The sequence below is a fragment of the Larus michahellis genome, chromosome 2 (genome assembly GCF_964199755.1).
Source record: "Larus michahellis chromosome 2, bLarMic1.1, whole genome shotgun sequence".
Lineage (NCBI taxonomy): Eukaryota > Metazoa > Chordata > Aves > Charadriiformes > Laridae > Larus > Larus michahellis.
The window spans coordinates 96,083,225-96,109,560 of NC_133897.1; positions in this window are offsets into that span (position 1 = coordinate 96,083,225).

Sequence of the window (26,336 nt, forward strand, 5' to 3'; positions counted from 1 at the left end):
TGTGTTCTTTTTTCTTAATTTTTATGTATGTTTCAGAATGGAAAGCATCATTCACATTTAAATAATAGATTAAAGAAAAGAAAAATATCGGTTCAGCTATAATATAATAAATATTTTGTAGCTGTATTACAATGCAGAGGTCATGCCTTTGATCCCACACAAAACAGCAGTACTTTCTAATGCAATGGATAATATCTAATGCATATTAAATATCATCATATTGCAAAAGCTAGAGATTAGATTGCAAAATCTAATCATTTTTGTCTTCCATTATCATCATGAGTGATGCAAAGCTTGTAATTCATTTGCTTAAACAGTGTGAATTTAAGACATTGAATTTCTCCTATTAAGTCTTGAATGATTCCATATCCATCAGAATAGCTACCTTTCTTTTAGAGGAAAATAGAGATATCCTAAAATGAACTGTGTTGTAGCAGGAAGGGCACTTCAACCAAATCACTTCCTTTGGGATTCTTTTAATTCCTTTCCTTACTCAACCCCAAATAATCACAAATTTCCAAGTCATCAATGTGGTGGTGCAGCCAGAAGACTGCTGAATGAAGATTTTTCAATGCACATGCTTGCTTCCTTCTCACTTATATAGATTTCACGTCATATAGCCTATGAGGACTTACCAACCAACCAACTATGGCAGAGTATCCACATTTACTCAAGTGCATGCCTGTATACCATGGATACTGTGCAACTGCTCTATACAACAATTAATCCATGTAGAAGTAATCAGTGCATACTTAAGCGAAGTACACGTACCAAATACACACTCAATCATAATTATACGTAATACTGCATTTTCTTGTCCACTTGAAATATTATATGCATTTGTTCAGCATCTATGCCTGTTTTGAGATAAGGCTGCAGGAGCATATTGTCCAATGGCCTCTCTAAATTCACATTTGACTACCATCAGTAACCAATCAGTGTTGTGAGCAAGATCCTACAAGAGTACAGAACTTTGAGCTGGGGATGGGAACCCCACTCAGTGTGCCATGATCCACATGGAACAGCTCATCCAATGCTGCAACAGGGGTTCCCAGCATCAGAAGGGACTTAGATTGCTATAATCTCTTCTATAGTTTCCATCATTTAGTCAATAAATTAGTTAGCCAGCTTTGAGTGACAGTGCCTTTCTTACTGACATCCTGAAAGAATCGGCACCTGCTCGGTACAAAATAAACACAGATAGGTGTTAAGAAAACAGGTGTTGAATGAAAACAGGTTAGAGCATTGAAAGGCCAAGATCAGAGCTGAAAGCAACCTGCTTTTTTTTTTTGTCACTTATAATCTTTAACTCAAAAAGCCACATAAGCAACAGGAAGTTATTGTTTATATTTGGGTTCCTGGATGGGCAATAGGGTTAGGTTTTGGGTGCTACCCTAGGGTAATGTCTATTTAAGCACTGTTGGTTTTGAATTGTAGAACTTCAAATCCACACCAAATGTTGATTTCTTATACATAACACACCTGATACTGAACTAGTAGGACGCCCTAGTCAGAAGCTTCTGCACTGACTGAACTATCTTCTCCAAAGATTTGTAGTCAACTTTGAAAAACATACCTGAATTGTTCTGAATTTCACTTTTACTTTGTTAGATTGTACCATTTTTTATTTAACCAGCATATACCTTGAGCAGTTTAAAAAAGAAAAACCCAAAACAATGTCATAGAACACTGTTAGAAAGCACATGCAAAGTACTGGACTAATTTTGCGTTAGGTTTTTTTTCATGCCTTGTACTGCAGTTCCAGGAAGGATTTTGCAGGTATAGATTAGAATAGAAATGAGTCAATCATAAACATCTACCTTGGGATGTCAAATATCTGCTGATCATCTGAACTTTGGTTTATCTCTTTTAACCCTGCCAATCCCTGCTCATATTTATATATTCTGCATTTTACCTTACTATGTTTAATATGGTAAGAGATATTTTAAAAACCCTACAAAATTTTCAGCATTGCTGTGCCACTTCTTTGTAACTAAAACCAGTATACCGTTTATGCTAATAGCAAAAGGAAGGCTAATATATTTCATTTGCATGTTAATGACTGCAGTCTTCAGTCAAATGAGCCACAAACTGCTTCCAGTCCAGCAAACCTATTTTTCTCTTGATTAGAAAGATGTGTCAGATGTTTTCAAATATGTAAAAAGCATTGATCCAGGCTACCCCTCTACCTGCAATAGTGTGACCTATTTCTTACTACACTAGTCTAAAATATATATAAGATGAAGAAATCACACTTCGTAATTTTACCAACTATTACAGCACTGTCATTAGCAACCTAACAGGTCAAAATAGGTGGCAGTCACTTCTGTCTTAAGAGAGTCATATGGACAAAGCCTAACTCAGCTCTATTCTCAACAGTATAACTCTGTAACAGTTATTCATTGGTCAATCAGCTGGTTTTGTTATGATTGAACTCAAAACCGCATCACAACTTCTCAGAAGAGACAACGCAGAACATAGTCATACTAAACCTAAGAGGTCAGTGGGAAAAGGAGGAGGAGGAAGATGCCACTCCTAAGTCAAAATGGGAGTCCTGGAAAGTCAGATCTGTTCCTCTCTGCTAGTCCTGCACCAGAAACATGACTGGAATATGTTTCCCCTTGTTGGTAAAACAATATCTACTAGTCCCACAGCTCTCTGACTCTCTTGGCAGCAAGAAAGTAGAATTTCCAAGGCTCTGGTAGAGACAAAGCAAGCAGGGCTGTTTTGCTGCCCTAAGAAACTGCTCACGTCAATCATTCTGATAGATGGCTCTGGTCAGACTAGCATATCTACCAAACTGGAGACAAAGATTATCATTCATCTATGCTGGAGTAGCAGACTTGTTTTGAATCATCAGCCACAAATGACTGACCTGCATAGCTGGGCTCCAGATTTTAACAGGATTCAGTTTCTTTTTTTCCTGTTTCATGTGAAGAATATACAAAATGACTAGCACAAAGAGGCTGCAAGTAAACCCATTATGAAATTTACACATCACTAAAATAATAAAATTGAACACAAGTAAACGATAAATACAAAAACAATATTAACTCTATAAGCTCATGCTATCACTGCAGCAAAGCTAGAATCTGCAGTGTCTGGCTTCTGCTTGTCCTTCAGGTTGTTATATGTCAAAAAGAATCTGCAGACACATGTGGAGGGTTAAAATGGAAACTGTCCTTGCGTGCACAGCATGCACCACCACATATCTCTATACTGAACTCCGCAGCAGCAACAAAGGGAAGCAGTTATTCTTAAACCATAAGTATTGGTTATGAAGTAGGATGCAGAGTGATTAATCAAACCTGCCACAGCTCTCTAAGATCTGGGTTGTACACTCGAAAGAAATCTCCATCTGCCTCTCTCTAACCTTTCCCATGCATACAGAATGATCTAGGTAGAGTTGTAGCTGCAGTCTTCAGGCACGAGGCTGAGTAAAGATCTAATATTCTAAGAAAACTCTTAAATGGAATTTGCCAAGTACTACCAAAACTATTTTGCAGACGGGAAGTGTATGTGATTTCACTTCAGCTGAGTCTGCAGCTTTTTGAGTGTGTTCTCCACAAATGTTCAAGCAGCTGAATATAGTCAATTAATGCTTATCCTGAATCATGCTGCTGGTTTAAAATTTGCATTTACCTTTGAAGGTTACTGATTCTATTTTAGACCTCAAGAAGGGCCTATAACCTTTTTTCCTCACTCTACCATTAGGTCTAATTAGAAAGGCTAACAACTGCAAATATTTCCCAACCAGTGATTTTATGTACATATTTCCAGAAAGCAGAATTATCCAAAGAAAAAACAGAAATATGAAAATATTGCATCAATTTTCAGGCAAGTTTCTATTTTCTGTTTTCATGACAGAGTTTTCAAATTTACATTCAGCCCATATTCAGAATCTACAAGCAGAAAGTATTTGGAAAGGTAGGTGATTTTAAGCCATTATCTGTGATTGTACTTTGCAAGCTATTTTGCAGTTAGATCTGCAAAATGAACTAACTTATCTGAAATTTGTTTACAATTGCCCAGTTCTACAAGACTTAAACTGCAGATGATTCCTCAAAGTTGTGACTCTGGGCCTACATCACAATCTTAATTGCCGTTTTTAAAAAGTTAGCAAACCTCTGAATTTCGTAGTGAGGAAAAGCTCGAAAATGCCCAGAAAATCCTTAGTCTTTCAAGAACAATAAAACAAATAACCCGAAATAAGATCTTTTTGCCCACAGTTTTGCTAAACTGCAAAGATGCCTTCATGACTTTTAGCAGGATGACAAGTGATCATCTGGCGAGATATCAAGCCGGCAAGCAGGGATTCAGGCCAGCTGGCCATGAGCATGGTTGGATCCTGCCCAGCTTGCCTGCTGCCCAGCTCCCAGCTTCCTGACAGCCTCCACCATTCTCCCCCTGGCCAGATGCCTTATCCTTCTGCTGGCTGCTTGATTTGCTGCTGCTCTGCGTTCTGGCTGCCCGTCCGGCTGGTAGAACGGTTTGAGCTTTCTCTCCAGCTCCCCAGATGCCCAGGCGCCCATCTGGTGTTTGGGAACTCCAGCAGACAGATTGGGCCAAAATGGACTATTCGCCTTTGCCAGAGATTCCAGACTGCTGACATTTCATTCCAATGTAAAACAAACAAAAGCCTCCACAAACCAGGATTATCTGCAAAACAGCAATTCCTTTTTTCCCTCCCATAAGCCCTGACTGAAGACTGAGCAGCACAGAAATAGACTGTGGTTCTTTGTTCATTTTCAGTAGTATCCTAGTCCATGCAATGTTCCGTAAGGCCTTCTTTGGAATAAGTTAACACTAAGTTGAAATACAGGTGTAACAAAAGTAATTTATGAAGGTCCATATTCTATGTCTCTGTAGAGGGAAGCAATGTGCAAAACAAGCGATAAATAATACTTAATAATCTGTGAGTGTACTCTCCTGCTTCAATGAAAATAAAATAAAAATTATAAAATTAAAGCAGTTGCCCATCAAAAATCTCAGACTAAATCTGCATGGAGAGACAATGCAATATAAAAGGGGTTCTGACATATGCGTGGAAAGTCTTTTTCCAACTCTAATCTTGAGAATCTTATATCAAAGGCATACAAACAGTTTTCAGTGGTCTCAGTCAAAATGTATACATGCATTATGTATAAGATATTGAAATGAACCTCACCGTAAAGTGCCAGTTCTACTGAGTGATCTGTGTGGGTTGCGCTCTACAATAGTAAAGAGATCCAACCATATTAGTAGTGCGGGTATTTAACCTTGCATCATGCATGATTCCAGGAGAAAAAAAAAGTAGAGCAGAGTAGAGCAGAGTAGAACAGAACAGAATAGAATAGAATAGAATAGAATAGAATAGAATAGAATAGAATAGAATAGAATAGAATAGAATAGAATAGAATAGAATAGAATAGAATAGAATAGAATTTTTATGTTTCTGCAACATGGCATTCTAAAACACTGTCTAAGAAACCTCCCATGCAATCAGTAGATCTTTTGTTCTTTCTTACTGAACCTGTCACCCCCAGTCCCTCTCCCACCATCCCAAAAAGCAGCGTTGCAGGTTTGTGGAAGAAATCAAAACCATTTTCACTAAAAAAAAGTAAAACCCAAGACACTTTCTATTGCTAAAAGAACTCAGATATGTCAAATCATCCTATTTCAATTCACTACTACTATCTTTAGAAAATTAACTCTCCTAGTTCAACAAAACAGCTTATTATTTAGGGAAAAGAAAAATAGTCTGAAGTTTTTAGAAAGAAAAATGCCAAGTTACTCAGAAAGGCCAGGAGAAAATGCAAGTCTTTAGTCAGCCTGCAGAAGGGAGGATCTATAGCTTTTTATACAAGGTTTGAGCTGTGTTACAATCTCCATTCTATCTGCTTTCCCTTTGTATTGCAGCACTGAAAGGCAGATTTTTGGAGACTCTGGAATTGATTTAGTTATTCCAGTACCACAACCCATACCACCAAAGGATTTTTACAAGTTACACAGCAATTTCAATAAGCATTAAATATTCTTACAGTTTATTCAAAAGGCTAGACCAAACTGGATCCACAAAACTGATACATTCTTAGCACTGAGTCTAATAAAAACTATGAGGAATGGTGCAGCTTTATTAATCCTACTCTTCGTTAGATGAGTTTAGAAACTGTTAAGGCCATAAAGAAGTACAGCTGAAACCTTTGTGTTTTACATGCTCCCTTTTATCAAAACTGCTATAGGTTTATTTCATTCTTGACTCTGAATATTTGAGTGATAAATGGTTGGGCTTGCCCCAGTTCCTGATGGGCCCTCACACACCTCAGCCCTAGGGAAAGGAAAAAAGATGAAGGAAGCTGCCAGGGAAAGGATTTTCCAGCACTTCCACAAATACTGTTCTGTTCAAATCTCGTTTTCAGCATACACAGGATTGGATGAGACATAATCACACAATGTCACCTTCTACATTTATTAAGCAACTCGAGAAAATAAATATTAAGAAGCAATGGTATTCCTGTTTGCTAGGCTGTGAAATATAGAACAATTCAACCATGGAGAAAGCACCCTCATTTATTCTGAACAAAGACAAAATAATTTTAATAGATTAAGTAAACAAACACACATTAAATTTCTTTTTTTTTATGAGGAAAAAACCAAACCTTTAAAAATTTTTAATCTAGGAAGTGTTGAATTCAAAACTTATGAAGGCAAAGTAGGCATATTTTGAGACATGCGAATAATATATAACAGTACTCAGACAAGCTCATCTCTTCATACTGCCTTGGAAATCTGCTGTATGAACTTACAGCCATCTTATTAGCTGAAAATGGGTGTGTGGCATAACTTTCAATTTTTAGGTGAAACTGACATTTCAATGCATCACATCATTGCGCAATGTAACAACATGACATGCTGAAATGATAAAATGCCAGCTCTGGGCTGCAGAACTGAAAAAGGAAAAAAATATTTTGAGATAGGAAAATTGCTGTTAACTTTTACAGCAGCCCTCCCCTCTACCCCTCCTCCCCATTTACCCCCCTCAAAAGAGACTTCAGTAATTTTTGTTTTCAAGATACTCAGCAGTGCTACCACAAACATTTTTACAGGCACTTGAGAAGTTCTTGCACAGTTGTTGTTTCTGTGTAAGGAATGAAAGGGTTGCTTGATGTATTAAAATTTTTGTCCTGTTGCTCTATGGATTTTTTTTTTATTCCTGCATTTCAATGTAGAGGGTCCCAGATTTTCAAATCCCAGAATGATTTTCAAACACCCACCTTTCTTGAAAGATCAACACAGGCACTGAGACTGACAGTTTGTGGATTTTTCTTTTAGATTTCATGAGCCAGCTAGACCACTTTCCATGGCAGTACAAATCACAAAGACCAAAGTTTGGGAATGACTGTGTTGGAAAAGTGAATTTAGAAGTAAAGAGAAAAGCCCATTGTGATTTCAGGCTAATATTACAATGGAAAAACAAGGAGGAGGACAATATTAATGATAGCTTCACAGTGAAATTTTCCAAATGTCCCTTCAACTTTCTTTAGGCCTCATTTAAGATCTGTTGTCTTCAGTACTGTAGGATTAGGACCCGCACACATTAACAGTCTTGACTCACCATGCAAGGTGCTGGTGAAGATATAACTGCATGGCAGAGAGACAATATTTACACAATGGATTACATTCATATTCAATGTAAAAATATCATTTTTTGTCCTGCTTCAGCATTGGCTAGAAAAATGCAAATGCATATCATTGTTCTGGAAGTTATTTATTTGTTTAAAGATAGGACAAAAACCAACCACACTGCATAATACTTATGCAAAGTCATATATATTTTCATTTTTTCCTTGGGGGAAAAAAATCCCAACGCCTTGCTAAATTTGACGCACGCTCTTCAGAAAGAATGATATAGTCACCAAACAGCTGGGCCAGTACTCTCTCACAGCAACATGGCAGTGCCATGGGCAAAATAAGCTCTCAAAGAAAAATGGGTCAAGTGCAATGAGGACAAGTGCAAAGTCCTGCACCTGGGTCGGGGCAATCCCAAGCACAAATATAGGCTGGGCAGAGAATGGACTGAGAGCAGGCCTGAGGAGAAGGACTTGGGAGTGCTGGTGGATGCGAAGCTTAGCATGGGCCGACAATGTGCGTTCACACCCCAGAAAGCCAACCACATCCTGGTGCTGCATCAAAAGAATCGTGGCCAGCAGGTCAAGGGAGGTGATTCTGCCCCTCTGCTCTGCTCTGGTGAGACCCACCTGGAGTACATATGTCCAGCTTTGGGGTCCTTAATACAGGAAGGACATGGACCTGTTGGAACAGGTCCAGAGGAGGGCCATGAAGATGATCAGAGGGCTGGAGCCTTTTGAAGAAAGACTGAGAGAGTTGGGGTTGTTCAGCCTGGAGAAGAGAAGGCTCTGGGGAGACTTTATAGCAGCCTTCCAGTACCTAAAGGGGGCCTACAGGAGGGATGGGGAGGGACCTCTTTAGCAGGGAGTGTAGCAATAGGATGAGGGGTAATGGTTTTAAACTGAAAGAGGGGAGATTTAGGTTCAATATTAGGAAGAAATCCTTTACTGTGAGAGTGATGAGAGACTGGAACAGGTTGCGCAGGGAAGCTGTGGCTGCTCCATCCCCTAAAGAGTTCAAAGTCAGGTCGTATGAGGCTTTGAGCAACCTGATCTAGTAGGAGGCATCCCTGCCCATGGCAGGGGGTTTGGAACTTGATAATCTTTAAGGTCCCCTCCAATCCATACTATTCTATGATTCTATGATTCTAAGATAATTTAGGTCAGAGGGTGATGTGTACCTTCACTTCCATGTTCCTGCAGTGGCAAACAAGGAAGTGATGGGAACTTGTCCAAACTAGGCCGCAGTAGAAAGACTAGGTCTTGTATACTTGCCAACAGGTCTTGCATACTTTATGGATCCATGGAGTTGTATGGGTAGTGACTTCCATGGAGTGATATTGGCTCTAAAGTACAGTACGAAAGAACCACTGAAAAAACTGCTGGCATTTATATTGCCTCAGATGAAGCTGTAACTCAGGTGATGAGAACAACACAGTTTTTAAGTTTAATGTGCTATCCTACAAATTTCTGCATGTTATCATCTTTATACCAGATTGTGGCACCAGACATATGAAGGCTCTTAGGAGGCAGGCTAGAGGGAAAAATAAGGGAAAGCCTGCTTCCATGATGCACTTTTCTTCATTTTACCTGTATTAAAAACAGTCAGAGTTCTAATTTTTACTAACATATTTTGGTACAAAATTGAATCATTAACTGATTTTCCACATTATTTTTCAATTCAATTGACATGTTGCATTTATATGAGTTACTCATCTTCCAGAAAGAAGCATTTCAATTTTTGAAGTTGGGAGACATTTAAAGAAAATATGCATTTTTAACATATATACTTGCGTATACACACACACATAAATATATATTTATATGCATATAAATATAAAGAAAAAATACAAAGGCGCACATGAGAATGAGATCTTTTAGTTTTACCAGAGTTGTTCCTATTCACCCAAAGCAATTCAGATTTTTTTCTGTTTTTTTTCTTTTATTCGATTTTAGAAGTAAAATCTATATATAAAATAGAAGAATATCTCATAAAATAGAAAATCCAGTTCTGTTCTGTTCTAAATCATTATTTCACTGTATTGTTTTGCATCTTTGCAATCAGCCATAACGCATTCATTGCCTTCATGTTGCTTATCACACATTGTGATGGCACATTTACTACTAAAATTACACTCAAGGGACACAAGGTATGATGCTTTTTACCCAAATCCTTAAATCTTTAAATTAAGGCATCAGTCATTATAGCTTTTTTACATAAACATCATCCAGAAAAACACCCATTGCTGTTCATATTTCATAAGAATGTTATTATTCAACTTATGAGCACTAGACCGCTATTGATCTAAAAAAAACCAACCCAACAAACTACTGCATCTGAGCTCTCACCCGTACTACAGTCAAAATGACAATACATTACATGATAATACAGGCAACAGTCTGAGTATCCTGGAAATTTCAGTTACTTTTTTCTTCTGTCTTAAGGGCGAGACTATATGACTTTTCTTAGCCATTTAGAGAGTTCATCCGTTCAGAGGTATGATGCTCTGAGAGCAAATATTGTAATATTCTTTTATATTTTGTCAAGGATCCGCTTATAACCTCCTGGCAAATTTCTGCTTTTCCTCCTTACATTCAAATTAATTTTGCATTTTCTTTTTTTTCCTCCCTCCAACAGGTAGCTATCTTTGATGACACGCTTTGTACAGTAGGACAATCTAGGGCAGTTACATTTCAGGAAAAAGGTAGTTGAATTCTAATGAGCAAGTGGGATCAGCAGAGATCATGTCAGGTGATAAAACATAAGACTTGTTCCCTTTCAACCTAGCAATGCTGAAATTAAAATGAACTAATAGAGTTTCAAATTTCTATGAACGTAAGAAAGAAATTGAATTCATGCTGTTTGGACATCTGTATCACAACAGCTGGCAAGGACCATCATTGCCCATGATAATAACATATGCTTACATACAGATGTTTCCCATGCTCCTATGAAACACAGCACGTGGAAGAACATGAAATTGACTTCTGACATTATTTTTTGTTTCCAATGTTAATTATTTTAAATATATTTCTGCAACTACTAATATGTTCTAAGCCAACAGGAACATCGTTAGGTATTTAAATATGTACATACTCATTCAGAGTCACAAAACAATAGTGCTTTTTCAGTGTTCAATCTAGTATGTTTAGGTTATACTGCATAAGAATGCCAGATTTAGATAAAACAACTGAGCTAATTTGGCAGTTAATTTCTGCTACAGAAGGTGGGCCTTGTCTCTCTCCCAGCTTTGTCATCTTCTCCCATGCATTTTAGCTACTTCTGCCATTTTTCTGACACCTCAACTAAGCCAAAAGAAAACTATTTGCTCTCCTCCTCCCACCAAGTTTTCTGTCAGCTTAGTGAGCTGAACTGATATGAATATTAAGCATTCCAGAAACATAAAGGAGCCATAAAAAAAGAGGAAAGGCAAGAAGACTATTTGATCAGAATCCGGAGGGAAAGGACAGGGTGTAAGGCAGTACCACCTGTTCTGCAGGTAAGGGTTTAACCCCAGCTGGCAACTAAGCACCACACAGCCGCTTGTTGACTCACCCCCCGCCAGTGGCATGGGAGGTCAGGTGTCCCAGCTGTGTCCCCTCCCAGCTTCTTGGGTGCCCCCTGACTTCTTGTTGTCAAGCCAGTATAAGAAGCTGAAAAGTCCTTGACTGCTTAGCAACAACTAAAATATTAGTGTGTTATCAACATTATTCTCATCCTAAATGCAAAATACAGCACTATACCAGCTGCTAGCAAGAAAATTAACTCTATCCCGGCTGAAACCAGGACAACATTGGCTACACTTTTCTTGTGTCACCACCCTACATACATACATACATACAAAAGTTATCCAGATCTTATGCAAGCAAAGCCAATGTAAATTGCAACTATTTGATGTACCTAAAATTAAGTCACTTTCACAGGATACCTACCTGTAGTTTTAGGCAGCTGTGGCTAACACCTTCTCATCTGCACTCCAATTCCTTTAAAGTAATGATAAAATAGTTTGGTACACTGCTGTTCCCTACAACAATGACTATCATTCTTTACATCTGCAGAGAAAGAAAAAAGGATACATTCAAACACACTTTTAAGCGGAATTCATTATGGTACTTGAAATGACCTTTCAAAATTGTTAGTGAACCAGTTATCAATACTTACATTTTCATTCCTCTCACTACATCCAGCATTATTTTTTTTTTTTGCACAAATAACTTTGCTAATTACCATTAAAAGCATTTAGTCTGAAGTGTAAAAAGCTGCATGCAATACAGATGATTAGAAGACATATCACTAAAGTGTGTCTTATTCCTTCAAATTCTGAAGCCCAGACAGTTGCACTATGACCCTATATCCTGAATACGTCAGTGTAATGGGCTTAAATGAAGAAATATTTTCCTATTAGCACTGATTAAGATGTTTCATAACAGCTAGTATCAATGCACTACCCCAGATATTCATTTTCCTACTTTACACCACTAGGGCTGGTAAAGTTAATTGTTTATATACTCTCTAAGACAAAGAAATACATTGGCCATTGACAGTGGTTACGCTGAGGCTTCTTAGCTTTGTTATACAACCTGTAAATCTTCTAACTCTAAATGCACACAATACCACAGAAATATTTCAGACCAAATCCTCTGCAGCAGTAAATCAATATAGCTCTACTGAAATCAATGGAGCTAGCATGATTTACAGTAGCTCAAGATCTGCCCTTTCGATTGCGGCCAGTGATATAAGAGACTCAAGAGGGTTATTACAGTAATATTCAGGGATATATTTTCCAGTAAATTACAGGTCTTTAAATAGAGACCAAGGAAACAATGCACAGGCACCACACTATGACACTGTTGCAGCAGAGGATTACAAGGACGAGTCCACAGTTCTTCATGCAGACTCTAGCTACCTGTAGGTAGGTATCACGCCAGGCACCAGACCTAACCTGGCTGCCTGTTCTTGCTACAGTCCATTAAGAGAGGTAGGCCCTACATTTCCCCTATTCCACCCACTGGTATGAACGTCCAGGCATGCCTGTTGGTTTCACCTCATTTCAAGTGAACATGCGCAGCTGGTTTACAGTAGTCACCTAACCTCCAGACTGCCAGAGGAGGCCCACCACTAGCCAAGGCGCTCTCCAACCCTCCAAGTTGGTGCATAACAAAGTGAGCTGACCTTGGTTGTTACAGCAATAAGTATAAGCAAGAACTTCTCTACATACTGTTCCTTGGTATTAAAAATAAATATCAGATTTTATCTGCTAGAAGCAGATACTGTCTGAAAAAATATGCCATTAATTTCAGAGAGTTAGAAGAGGTTTAATTGGAAAGTAAAATGACTGAAAAGAAAATTGGTTCTGTTTTACCTCAAACCAGGACAAAAATATATGAAAATAGAGGGCTAAGATACCAAACGTGCCCACAGAACTGCGAAGTTAACTGTGGTTTGTCATCTTTCCCCCCCAGCCCTGTAACACTAATGTAAGTATCCTGAGTTGAGGCCATAAGCAAGACAAAATATGAAAGGAGAGATAACATTTTTCCTATAGCTGGAAAAAGAAACAAAAGACATTCTGTCAAGCACAGAAACTTTTTGTTAGAGCTTGTCAATGTACGCTGTGAAAAAAGAAGAAAAACTTTCAAAAGTCTTCTTATTTGCTGTTGACTAGACATGGACAACATAAAGATAACAAGGAGAATTAATTTAGAAGAGTTTCAGCTCAAGTGAATGCACTGTTTTTGTAAGACAACACTTAGTACTCTATAAACTTACAGGTGACTTTGGAGGTTTGTTTTTGTAAACGTTTTGTCTGTTTAAAATTTTTAATAAAATAAGTGATTATTTCCTCCTTTGTTAATGAGTCTTACACATCTCTTACCACAATGAGCCTTCCACATCTCTTACCACACAACTTGACAAGACTAGGGATTGGAGAGAGAAAGTTTAATTACTTTCCCAGGCTGTTTAATGTTTGCAAAGGCTGCTTAGAAATGTGGATGAAAAGAGAATAATTATCACTTAATTATATAATCTTTAAAGAAAACAAGAACACTTTTGGTCTGTATGTATGCCAGATAACACAATACTCTTGGGTTCAAAAAACCCTCAGAAATCACTGAAAGATAGTTGAGTATCTGGTATCTGTTATATCAGTTCATTGAATTAATAGAATTGCAGTAGACCTAAAAAGACTTCATGGAGGTTCTGTGATAGACTATGCTCTGTTAAAGCTTCATTTTTTTTAGGTAAGTACTTTAGACTGGCAAAAATACAGTCACAGAGAACAGGAACTGAATTTACACCCTGAAAATAGCAACAGAAAATTCAGTAGCATTGCTTTAATGGATAAAGAAGCAGTTAAGTATTCTCTGTTATTTCTTACACTGATTCAAAGTCCAAGTCACAGCTACATTCTTTGGTGGCATTTCGAAGAAGACATTGACAGAAATTCACTGATGTGTTCCTTTTAAGGCAAGGGAGAAGGGAACATAAAGGAATAACTATTTAATGTATTACCAATTGCTAAGGTTCAGTCTCTTCTTTGGACAGATATATGTAAACACATTAAGTCATAAATTCAAACGTTCAGCTAAATTATTTGTAATAGAACTAAATAGAACTAGTAATTCTAATACAAGACTGTACTTTGGAAAATATGCCCTAATAGACCTTCTTTAAAACAGCACCTCTATAGCACTGCTAATGCTGTACTTCATTACTTGTGATTGTACTTTTAAAAAAAAATAGTCAGTGGGAGCTTTTTCTATTGAAATATACAGATTTTAGCTTTATTGAAGGAAGAAAGCAGAAAAATGCTTAGACTGGAGAAGAGGGGGGAAAAAGGTAGTATTTCTCAGAAGGGACAAAATTTACTTTATTCCAGTCAGCCTAAGAATAACTATAAGTTCCATTTTCTTGTTAATACGTCTTAAGGTGTGTTAACTCCATTCTAGAAACTAATTTTAATAATTCAAGATACTTAAATGCAGCTTGATGGCAATTAAGAAAAAAACAGCAAGGACCTATTACAGAATAAGCTAAAATCTAACAGCTGCAAGTCTTGGCATATATCTTCGGCATTAATACTGTCTTTACCTTAATATATATAGCCATAGATATATATCTAGATATAAAGTCAGCTACAGTACACATTCATATAATATTAAATAACTTCATGATATTGTGATGAGTTGACCCCAGTCAGCAATTAGGCACCCACACAGCCACTTGCTCGCTACCCAGCTCCCTCCAGTGGGACAGGGGAGAGAATAGGAAAAGAAAAAGCAAGAAAAATTACCCTGGTTTATTGCTGAGTATGACATTAGTTAGTGAGCTTTGCACACTTTCAGTGTGTCCTTTCCCTCTCTTTTGGACCCATCCATGAACATGCTGACCTGTTTCTGTTAGGACTGAGGAAAGACATACAACTGGCTTACTCTCTCTTTCATCAACCCTCCATAAGGCATGCCCTAGGAGGATACAGTGAAACATCTGCAGTTCTCTCTGCTTCTGTTCCTTGGCAGCCTACAGTACTCACACAGATGAAGTCAGTAGCTTTCTAAGTGGCAGTGTTAGTATAGGGCTCTGGGTGGGTTTTCCCTTTTCCTTAAATATATGATCTTTGGAGTATGTTTGCTCTTTGTCTGCTGGAGAATCCACTACTGATGTGGATAAAATTTGGTGTACCACTAGAAACACTGGAGTTATATTCTTCACTTCTCCATGAAGTTAGGATTTTGAAGAAAAGACAATATGTGCACTTTTTTTATGAAGGGGAACCTTTTGCATCTAGGAGGTTCACTAGCAGACTGTAGTACTGCTATGTGGCATGGTATCAACGGGAGGCTGACTTTCACAGCTGTGTTCACACTGGTAGTGATTCAAAATCACATACATAACTGCCTTATGTCCTCTCTCTGATTTTCTGAAAGCACTCTGTCCTACTTTTACCAGTAATCTCACATACATGAGAATGTCTGCAAAGGGTCTTTCTAAGTGGCTGTGTAATCCTGTGAGTTTTGCCCCGTCTCTGGTTGCTGTCTGTGTGATTCAAGCTCCTGGTTTCTGAAAATATATTTTTGCTGCATCAGATACATGACCTTGATACCGATAAGATGCTCTACATTTTTTCCCTGCCTCCAATCTCGAGCAATTTTCATGGATCAGGACAGCAGGCACACATGCTGTCAGGGTTCATTCAATCCACCAAGTATTCTAAATCGAAATCCTCTGTCAACACTTCCTACTTCTACTTAGATATACACGAGATGCTCCCACTTGTTTTGCAGACTAATAATACTGCAGACCTTTCTGTCAGTCATTCTTACTGAAATAGCATAAACATCCAGAGATGTTCCAAAAGTGAACATACAAATGTAAATTCAAATACCTCAGCAGAAATGTAACTCTTCCACCAGGCAGTACTGTAGTCTGTGAATGCTTGATCAGTATCTTCTTTTATTTCTAGGTAATTTACAAATTTTATAGTAAACATGAAAAAAAGTTACCAACAAGATCATGCTGTCATCCTGTCCTTCAGTCTTCACTACCACTGCCCTTTTGGAAAAAAAAAAAAAAAAAAAGAAAGAAAAAAAAAGAAAAAGATCTTGAAAAACTTAAGAGAGAGTTAAGCCATAAATATGAGGGCTTTGGGTCCTCCTCATTTCACTTGAGCCTACAGATCTTTATTTCTCTGTACAGCTGAGAATATTGCAGGCAGCTGTAGAACTTTATAGGCTCATCCACAGATCTTTGTATGGTAAGGAGCCAAGTAGCGTTAAAATCAAAAGAATATAAGATGTTCCAGATCAGACAAAGGTTCTAGCTGGCTTGGTATTCTGTCTCAAACACTGGTCACAAACAGATGATTAAAAGAGTAAAACCAGAATCAGTGAAGGACATTTCCCATTTACTCATGCATTCTGCCAGGCTCCAAGAATTTTCAATATGGTGTATTTATTCAGTAGGATGTATATTTAGCATTTCTATGAAACACATGGTACCAATTTATATTTAGTATCCTTAAACGGCTTTATCTTTCATGCTTTTGTCCAGTAACCTCTGGGTCCAGGTAAATTTTCACCATCTGCAACACCCTCTGGCAATGAGTTTCACAGCTCTGCTGCTCACTGTGTGAAGAACAACCTCCTCTGGTTTGTCTGAAGCTACTTCATCTTAGTTCTGTTTGATTACAATTATTTTTTCTTTCTTTGCAAGTTATTGGAGGCTATTCGTAGACCTAACTTGAAATCCTTAATATCACTACAGTAGGGACGAGAGGGAAGCGGAAAAATACAAGAAAGTTAGAGTCTAGACTCTCTGCTCTTTCAGGCTTGGTGTTGCATTGTACAATTTAAGGAAATCAGAGAATGGCTGTAATTCATGCTGGTCTAACAGATCTCCAAAGATCTCCAAGGAGAACTGTTTCACTCCTTCTCTGACCCATCAAGGGTCATGTTCAGCTCTCTCCATTTCCTCTGGTTTATGATTCTAGCCATGAAGTGATTTTTTTCATGATGTAGCTGTCCATATTTCTTGTCTATTCCCTGAAAGATCCCTTTAAATCTTCCTAAAATGGTGTGTGCTTAGTCCTAAAAGTTCATCAGCCTTACTGTCCTTATGTTGCTGTTTTGATTTCCTCTTAAACGTTCATATCAAGATAGACATGTTCCAGATGTGTTTCTGCTCTTCATTTTCTCTCATGCATGCTAAATGTATTAAAAAGGTTGAGACAGACAAATCTGCTGATGGTAAGGGTACCATAGGACTTCTTACATTCCTCATCAGATCTCTTATTGTTAACCAGCTAGTAAACAGATCACACTAGTCTCTTCTTTCTGACTGAAGTTTTCCCTTTTTGTGTGAGGCTTTGCAACACTGTTCTAAATTTCTAATTGTTATAAACTTTCAGAATCATTTCATGGGATCACCAAATACCTTCCAGACAGGATTTTTTGTTTGTTTTTGTCTTTTATATGTATACATATATATATATATATCAATATATAAACTATAATAGATCACATACAAAGATTATAATATCTGTCATTCTCATTTTAATAGATGGGTGGCACAGGTGACATTATGGTTTATTATATATGTAACATGACTATAGCATATAGGATAAATAATTTTTGAGAGAAGCTAAAAGTATATCTTGTTTTTTTGGATTGCCTCTTTTTTTTTTTTAAATCAATACCCGGATGGAATATCTGTATTGGGTATTTTTTCTTTAGTAAAGGCTCAGTTTCAAGCAACTAGTCCTTTTATTCTTTGATGTTGAAATATCATTTCTAACTATACCAACTATTTATTTTTTTTTAAACCAATCTGAAGTAAGATTTTCAGTTTTTCAGTGTGTATCTGCAGTTAGGGTCCTTTGTTACTACCTATCAACTTAAGTATGCTAAAAATCCATTCATTTAACCCTTGTTAGTGAAATAGCTTGAATTTGTTTTACGAGGAATAGACACAGATGAAAATATGAAATAACTGTTCCATTTCTGATCCCAAGATTCATGCTCCATACTGTGGTACTTGCATTGCTAGTGAGAAAGCACCAGCAGCTGGGAATGCTGGGAAGATAAAAATGAAGCCTCAGACCTCTGTCTCCACATGTATCATAGACGTACAACACTTGCTGAGTCTTATACCGAAGATGTATTGCTCAGATGTCCAGTGTAAGAACATGCAGTTCCCACACATCACTTGCAGTGGCAAAAACAGCTTGTGGGGCACAGCTGCTGGTATGAACTACATTCGTCCAACTATATCTGCTATCTGAACGCAAAATTAAATTAATGGGAATCCTGTGTTAATTTACAGCAACATGGATTGCAAATCTATAAAACTGAATCCCTTAAAGAAAGAACTTCTAAAAATATAAATAGTCCAAACTGCTGAACAAACGCATGCATCAACAAATCTATGTCAAAGCTTTTTTGAAGGAATGAAAATAAATGTTTTATAAAATGCTTCCACAGGATATGCTGAATCTACAAATAAAATTCCAGCTCAGATTTTAGGGCATAAAAAATTGTATTACAGGAAAGGATTTATTCCCTTACAAAATAAGGCCTGAAGACTGACCAGCTACAACGAAACAGTGCGTTCTTAGTCCCTAATGCCTTCATTATAAAATAAACCTATTCAGATGCAAGAACATAGCTGTGTAATTAGCAATGAAAGAAAACCAGAAAGCTTAGCTCATAATACCTTACTTTCAGGTTCTGAGTGGTACAAGTCCAAGAAAACTATAAATGAAAGATTTTAATTTCTAGATATTTTGAAGCCTAACTATTCTAATATGTGAAATATAACTGTACATTTCTTTTCAGAAGTGAACCTTTCATTATTCACTTTGATTACCAATGTTAATAAACTTTGCATACTATGATGCTCCCTTCTAACAAACAACAGGCTTTACCATACCTTTTAAGTTGACTCTTTCAGAGAACAACACTATCAAATACAGTTTACCACTGGCAGAGTTAACTTATAATGATGAGTAAAATTCCAGCTCAGAAGCACAGAATGTATTCTGAGATCAATTCCCCCAAAGAGAAATAATTAGAAATTCTGAAATCAGACTACATTTATAAAAACAAACCATCCCCTTTCTTCTTACTCACAACTGGGGTAAAAAAAAAAACAAACAAAAAACAAAAAACAAAAACAAACAGTAGAAAAACATTATCTAGACCTCTGTTTCTCCATATTAAAAATACTTGTCACAAATTTAGTACCAAACATTATTCAGTTAATCAGCAAAGGAAAAAACACATTGACAAAATAAAATCTTCTGAAAGCTGCAAAATACAGAACCATAATTCCGTCTCTAGAAGTCCTTTCACATTGATTCTTGAGTTGGAATTACTTTGGAGAACATTCCAGGGACATATCACTGTCTACTTGCCCCATTCTTATATTAAGCATTCATTTTTGGCCAGTGTTAGAGATACAGTGACAGTCTTTGGTCCAACTCAGACAGCCATTCTTACAGCATCCTTTTGAAGTTCTTTAACTCATTGGTACCCCACACTGAAGCAATAACAATGTTTCATAGAATAGCTTCAAAAATACTGAGCTTATTCCCAATCAGGTGAGTCCTTTCCCAGCTCGGAATAAGAAACGTCTTTTTTTGTAACCTCCTCCTTGCTCAACAGCCTGCAGAGACTATCCACTTTGTGCCTGACATTCGTGTAGATCCTGATGTTATCTGACCTCAGATTTTGTGGTTTGAAAGGAAAGGAAGTAGCGTCTTCCTCTTCTCTCCCTGCATTTCATGTCAGAATAAGGCTGTTCTTTCAAAGCGTTTCTTTCTTTATTATGAGAGATAATAGGATGGTGAGAAGGATGGAGATTCAAGTCTCTCAGTGACTCCTGAATGAACAAGGGGAAAGAAGATGCAGAGGAGGAATTTGAAACTAAGCATACTCCAGGGGAAGTAACTGAACTTTATTGTCTTGTCTTACTGAATCTTTTATTTCTTCTGCCCTAAATTTATGAAGCCCTTCATGTCAGAACTGGCACAGGCATTCCTGAACACAACTTCAGATATCAGCCTCTTAGTTGCCCTTTTAGGATGTTTTTTTCCCCAACAGCTTCAGGGTTTTGACACATACGTCATGTAACAGCTTGTACAGCAGATCCCTCCTTCTCCAGTCCTGACAAGGCTGGAAAAGGTCAACTTACTACATACTTGGTGGGATAGGAGGAGATAAGTCAAGCCTTTCCTTTCTCTGTCATCTTCTTTGAAAGCAATGGAGGGCTCCTCGGTTTTTACCTTCTTGCCCTTTGAACCTTTACCACAGGGAGCTAGGTGCTTGTTTCTTTTTTCTTTATTAAATCTTTTTCTCTATGAACTACAAAATACTTCCCCCAGTCATTATTTTATCTTTCAGGATAATGACAGAGACATTAGCTACAGAAGCAATAGATCTTCTTCCCTTTTTATTTTTCAGACAGGGTAAGACAAAGAAGTAGGAATGGCAGCAATATGCACACAGCAACAACTTACTATATGTGTGTGTATATATCTACACATGTATAGAAAAAGGCTATCTCTATGCTTAGATTACTTAAAACACCTTTGCCCTAGCATTTTCCATGTGCATGATGTTGGGAGTGGAAGGGGGAAAAAAGAGAAAAAAAATTTTTTCATTACTTTTATACAAAAGGACTCCACTGAATTCTTTTTCCTCTAAACCAACTTAAGATGGAATTTTAATATCACAATCTTAACAATAACTTTAAGTAAAAATTAACCATTAGTGAGAAAAGAAAAATTAATTTGCCTCTTACTCAGTACTGCACAACTGAGTGCCAACTGCTACAAAATCATAATAGCAATCACAATAATACAATAAATAATACAATAATCACAATGTTATACCTGCTTTACAGCAATTTGAATCCTTTCATGCAAATAGTACCTTACACCTGGGAACACATCCTTATCAGGATGACCTGTGGTGCTCTCTTTAGGGAAGAACCTGTACTGAGGGGCAGGAGGGGCAATGAAATTGGTACTCTTTACTGCATACACTTGTGCACATCCATCTACTTTATCAGCATTTTGTTCAACTGCATTCCTGTCAATGCTGGAGGAGCCATGTTTGAAATTTATATCAACCATCCTGATGGTGCTTGCTATTTTATTGCAACAGGGTCTGAGAGAACATGCTCAAGAAAAATATTTTCTTCAGTCAATTTCAAAATAAAATTTGACAGGGTACTATTAAAAAGTAGTGATTTTTACAACAAATGTTAAAATCTGTTCCTCCACATCTGTCCTGTTAGATTTTTCTCAAATCTCCAAGTATAACTAGGAAGATGGCAGTGTAACAATAGGTCAAAATATGGAAAATCTCATTTACTGAAATCGAGCTGCATGCACCACTTGATAAATGGGCAGCTCTATAAGAAGACAAAAATACAGCGGGGAGAAGAAAAAGACTTATTGTCTATTCTCTTTATGGGTGATAGACAAAAATGAACATCTGAAAATGGATCCACATAACAGAAGTATGAGCATCAGCCTACCTCTTGATAACTCTATTCACTTCATGTAGAAATATCAATCTGCAGAATAGAATCTAAACAGCCAAAGGTGTCTCAAAAAGTAACAAAGGTGTCCTCAAAAGCCATAAAACATTTATCTGATTCTAACAGTGCCGTCTGCTGTTACATGAAAGATCCCAGTTCAAGTTCCCTGGGCACTTCCTAGTTCTTTTGTTGTAATGAAAACACAGGGAATTTAAGATGTGGAGGAGAATAACCCTTCTCAGCTAGTGCAGAAGTCTTCATTTCTTTTTTTACACACAAATGAAATGAATAAATCACACTATCTAAGTATCTCCCAACCACTTTCAAACACAGGATTTTTTTCAACTGTTGTTTCAATTTTTCCCTGTTGCAAACTTGAAAGGTAATTTTAAGCCTGATTTGTGCTGATATTTATCACATCAAAAAACAACTCTGGTAAGACAGTACAAAAGTACTGTTTTCTTACTTGAACTAGTTATAGGAAGTCATAGAGAGGAAGGATTTGCAGCTGCTCATACATAGAGCTAACAGCTTCAGACTGAAAAAATCTTGACAGTGTCTGCAAAACAAGTTCCCACTCAGAGGTGCACACTGCCTCCTCACCACCAAGCATTCAGCAGAGACATCTGTTTCACAGATATTAGTGTGACGTCACACAATTTCACCCAGGCAGTCACTGCAGGATGCTTGTCCCTAAAATAATCTAACAAAATGGTTTTGTGTCCTACATGGTAATAAAAATTAACAGTGTAACAAAAAAAAAAAAAAACCAAAACCAAAAAACCATGTAGTAACTTTAAGCTCATTATTTTTCAGCATACAATTCTGCAATATATTTTTGCAGAAAAGACATCTTCATCTCTGTATTAAGCTCAATTACTTTATATCAGTTGCTTTTGATATCTGTTCCCTGTAGAAAATACGTTACTATGTCAAAAAATCTCCTTTGTATTTAATAAAAATTATTGGTAACTACTGTAGAGTAATTTTGAATGAGATTATCGTTTTGAAACAAAATATTTTTTTTTCTGGTAAAGGTTTTATATATTCCTTTAAAATTTATTTCAAAATGTTGAAAAGTTACTTTGAGAGACATTCAGATGAGTCTTTGCCACTTAGATTTTCTTTCGAAAGACACTTACAAGCAAGTTAGAACTGGACATATTGATCCCAAATAGTGTTATCAAGTCCAAAGCTTTCTTGTTCAGCTTCATCCCTCCCAAATTAAGCATTTATCTCAGGAGTCTAGATCACCCCTGGACAGGCAAAGTAGCTTAAGCCTCAAGCATGTGTCCTCACCCATTCCCGTTGCCACAGACAAAATCTGAAGATGTCACTGAATCTCTTAGCTCTGAAGATCTGAACCCAGACTCAAGCCCGGTTTCCAAAGGCAACAGAGACGGAAACACATTAAGTTTCCCATATACCAGACAGAGATATAAATAAATATTTTAAGAAAAACGGGATCATTTATCCCTCTTAAGAGCTTTTTCCTCTTAGCTGAGCAACACAGAAAGTCTTAACTCTTTAACAAGATTTAACTATAACAAATGCTGGATTCTGCACCTGGGATTTAATAAGAACAAATGATGGATTCTGCACCTGGGACAGCGTAATCCTGGATGCATGTATAAACTGGGGACAAGAGGCTGGAGTGGAGCCCTGCAGAAAGAGATCTGGGGGTTGATGCTAAGCTCAATATGAATCAACAACGTGCCCTGGCATTCAAAACGTCGAACCATATCCCGGGGTGCATTAAGCACTACATAGCTAACCAATCTTCACACAGCAGGGGAGGGGGGTGGGAAAGAATGGCCCAAGTGATCCTTCACACTTATTAAAAGAACTGTTTACTGCCCGGAGACCTTACAGGTAAGCCTCTCCCAGCTAATGTTGGATGCGGAAGCTAGGTTGCTGGTGGGGAGCTGGCCAAGCACTCCTCTGACGGCCATTGGTGTGATGTCATAGAAGGGAGCCCAGGCATGCTAGCATCATGCCAGATCAGCCCTGTCATGGGTGAATCCACTTCCATGTGTTCTTCAGGTTGAGGTGGATCTTCCATTATGGACTCCACATCATTCTGTGAGAGATTGACACCCATGGGCCAGCCCCTTGCCATGCTTTGGTGGATTGACATCCATAGGATCCATGCCATTCTTTTGTGGATTGACATGCCTGGGCCTCATACCATTCCTTGGCAGATTGACACAACTGGGCCCCATGCTGTTCCCTGGTGGATCCACATCCATGCACTCCACTCTGTCAGTCACATGAGCCTGGGCAATCACTCACATATCATAGGTGGTGTTCCTCCTCCACCTGTTTTTTGGCAGATTGACACACCTAGGCCCTATGTTGTTCCCTGGTAGAGCTACATCCATGTACTGCACGTCATTGGTCAGATGAGCAATCACAATCACTCTCATGCCATTTTGGGTGGCATGATTCCCACCTGATTTCACTGATTCTACTTCCTCTTTCTGGGAAGTAGTTTTCTGCTCTGTTCCTCTCCCAGGAATTACCTCTCTGCTGTCCCATGCAAACGTGGGCAGCCACCCACCTTGCTGCTCCACTTGCTCTTCCTTCTAAGCCTGTCTGGCATCAGAGGGCCCCGAAGCTCAGTGAACAGTCAGACAGCTGCCTTGTTTTTACAGGGCTTACCTGAAGTAAATGGCAGTCAGGAAGCTTGTGATAGCAGGAGGCCACTGTGATTGATGACTGTGAATGCGGCCAATGCATGTAGCCTACTATGGCTGGTTGGGGAATTTGGTGTTCTGTGGCCTGAAAGATGCCCTAATGTGGGAGAAAGAGGAGGGCCAGGGGGGCTGAGGGCCCCTTTCCTTGGTATCCCTCCCCTGTGTCCTTCTGCTGCCCTTGGGCACAGGGATCGCCCTCCACCTCCCCTCATGAGCCCCGGGCTCCAGCCCCCTCCTCATCCCATGCCTGGGGCCCCCTGGATGAGATGGTGGCAACAACGTTCTGGGAGGGTCAGGGGTCCTCAGTGACCCCACCCACCCACCTGTAAGTGGCGCAGCGTCCTGTGCCCGGTAGTGGCTGCAAGGGGGTGAAGCATGCAGACGTCCCGTCGGCAGGAAAGGGAGGCCCGGCCAGCCTGTGCAAAGTCTGCCAGCACTCCATAAAAGAATTGCTGATTATCAAGTGTTGCACGGGCCCTTCTTCCCCAGCCCTGCCTGTGCAGCGTGGAGAAGTGCCATCTCTTCTGCACAGATCCCCAGGTGAAAGGGGAGGAGACACCCTGGTGTCCTTTGGGCTGCAGTGCCGGCCCAATATGGGGAGCCTGTCGGAGGCCACCGACAGAGGGTCTTGGGACCTGGAGGTGGTGGGGGGTTCAGACTGAGGTGAACTCTCGATCTGTTTGCTCGTATGAAGGACAAAGCTTCTCACCACTTTTGCAGTTTCTTGCTTATTTGTTCTGAGAAAGTGCTCTCCCATTTTATTGGAAGAATTGGAAGCAGATCCTGAACTAGAGCTTTCTGGCAGGTTTCCAGAAAGAAGCTCTTGCCCTTCTCAGACATCTGCCAGAAGATCACTTGGAGACACACAAAGGACAAGGTGACATCTGGGAATATCTAGCACAGCTTCACCAAGGACAAGCTGTGCCAGGACCAACATGATCTTTGCTTTGAGGTGAGAGCAGTGACTGCTACTCGGTCTGACTTTAGCAAGGCCTGTGACACAGCCTGGAACAAACTCCCCAAGGAAGTGGTCATGTCTCGAAGCCTGCCAGTGTTCAAGAAACATTTGGACAATGCTATAAGATCCATGGTTTAACTTTTAGGCTGTCCTGTGTGGAGTCAAGAGTTGGACTCGATGATCTTTGTAGGTCCCTTCTGACTCAGGATGTTCTATGATCCTGTTCTATGATCCTGTTCTATGATCCTATTCTATGATTCTATACCTCCTTTTTGCATTTTTATCCCCTTTTTGCTTTTCTTTTGATGACGTTAAACATCAATTCAGGAACCCTGAGGAAGACTGAAATAATGCACAGATCTATCTGAGTTATAATACAAAACAAAAAGATTATATGCAAGTCACCTTCAAAGTAGAAGCCATCATTATTCCTTTTCATGGCTATTTAAAAAGTAAAAAAAAAGGAAAGCTGCTGAAGTAATATTTTCACCTTTATACATTGTCCTAAAGAAAGTGCCATGGTTGAAAAATCATCAGAAATTCTATTTTCCACTTCCATTGTGAAATTAAGAGAGCTTTTGCATTCTGAACTCTACCCACACACTGCGGCAGCAGTCCCCTGGATTGTTCTGAGTCTTAAATAGGTGTGCTTTAGAGAAAGCAGAAGGAAAAAAGCCTTCAATAGATCCCACGCTAATGACATACTAAACTTTTAAGAAGTTTTCTTTCCGTATTTATTGAAGCCAGGCAGTTAATTTTGTACTCATAGGTCCCAACTTATTCACAGTTTCCTACAGGAGATTTGGATATTTCTCTTCTTGGACAATTGTGGCTGTAATTATCTATTATCCCAGCAGCCTGAGCCTTTTTGTGAGCACATATTATTAGTTGGTGGCAGTGCTCAAATGTTATCTGACATTGGCAAAGAACAATCTCTGGGCCTAGCTTTTCTTCATATATGCTGGTGTGTGAATCAATAATAGCTCTTCATAACTCAAAAAGTCTACCCCAGAGTGAGGTTGGAGTAATGA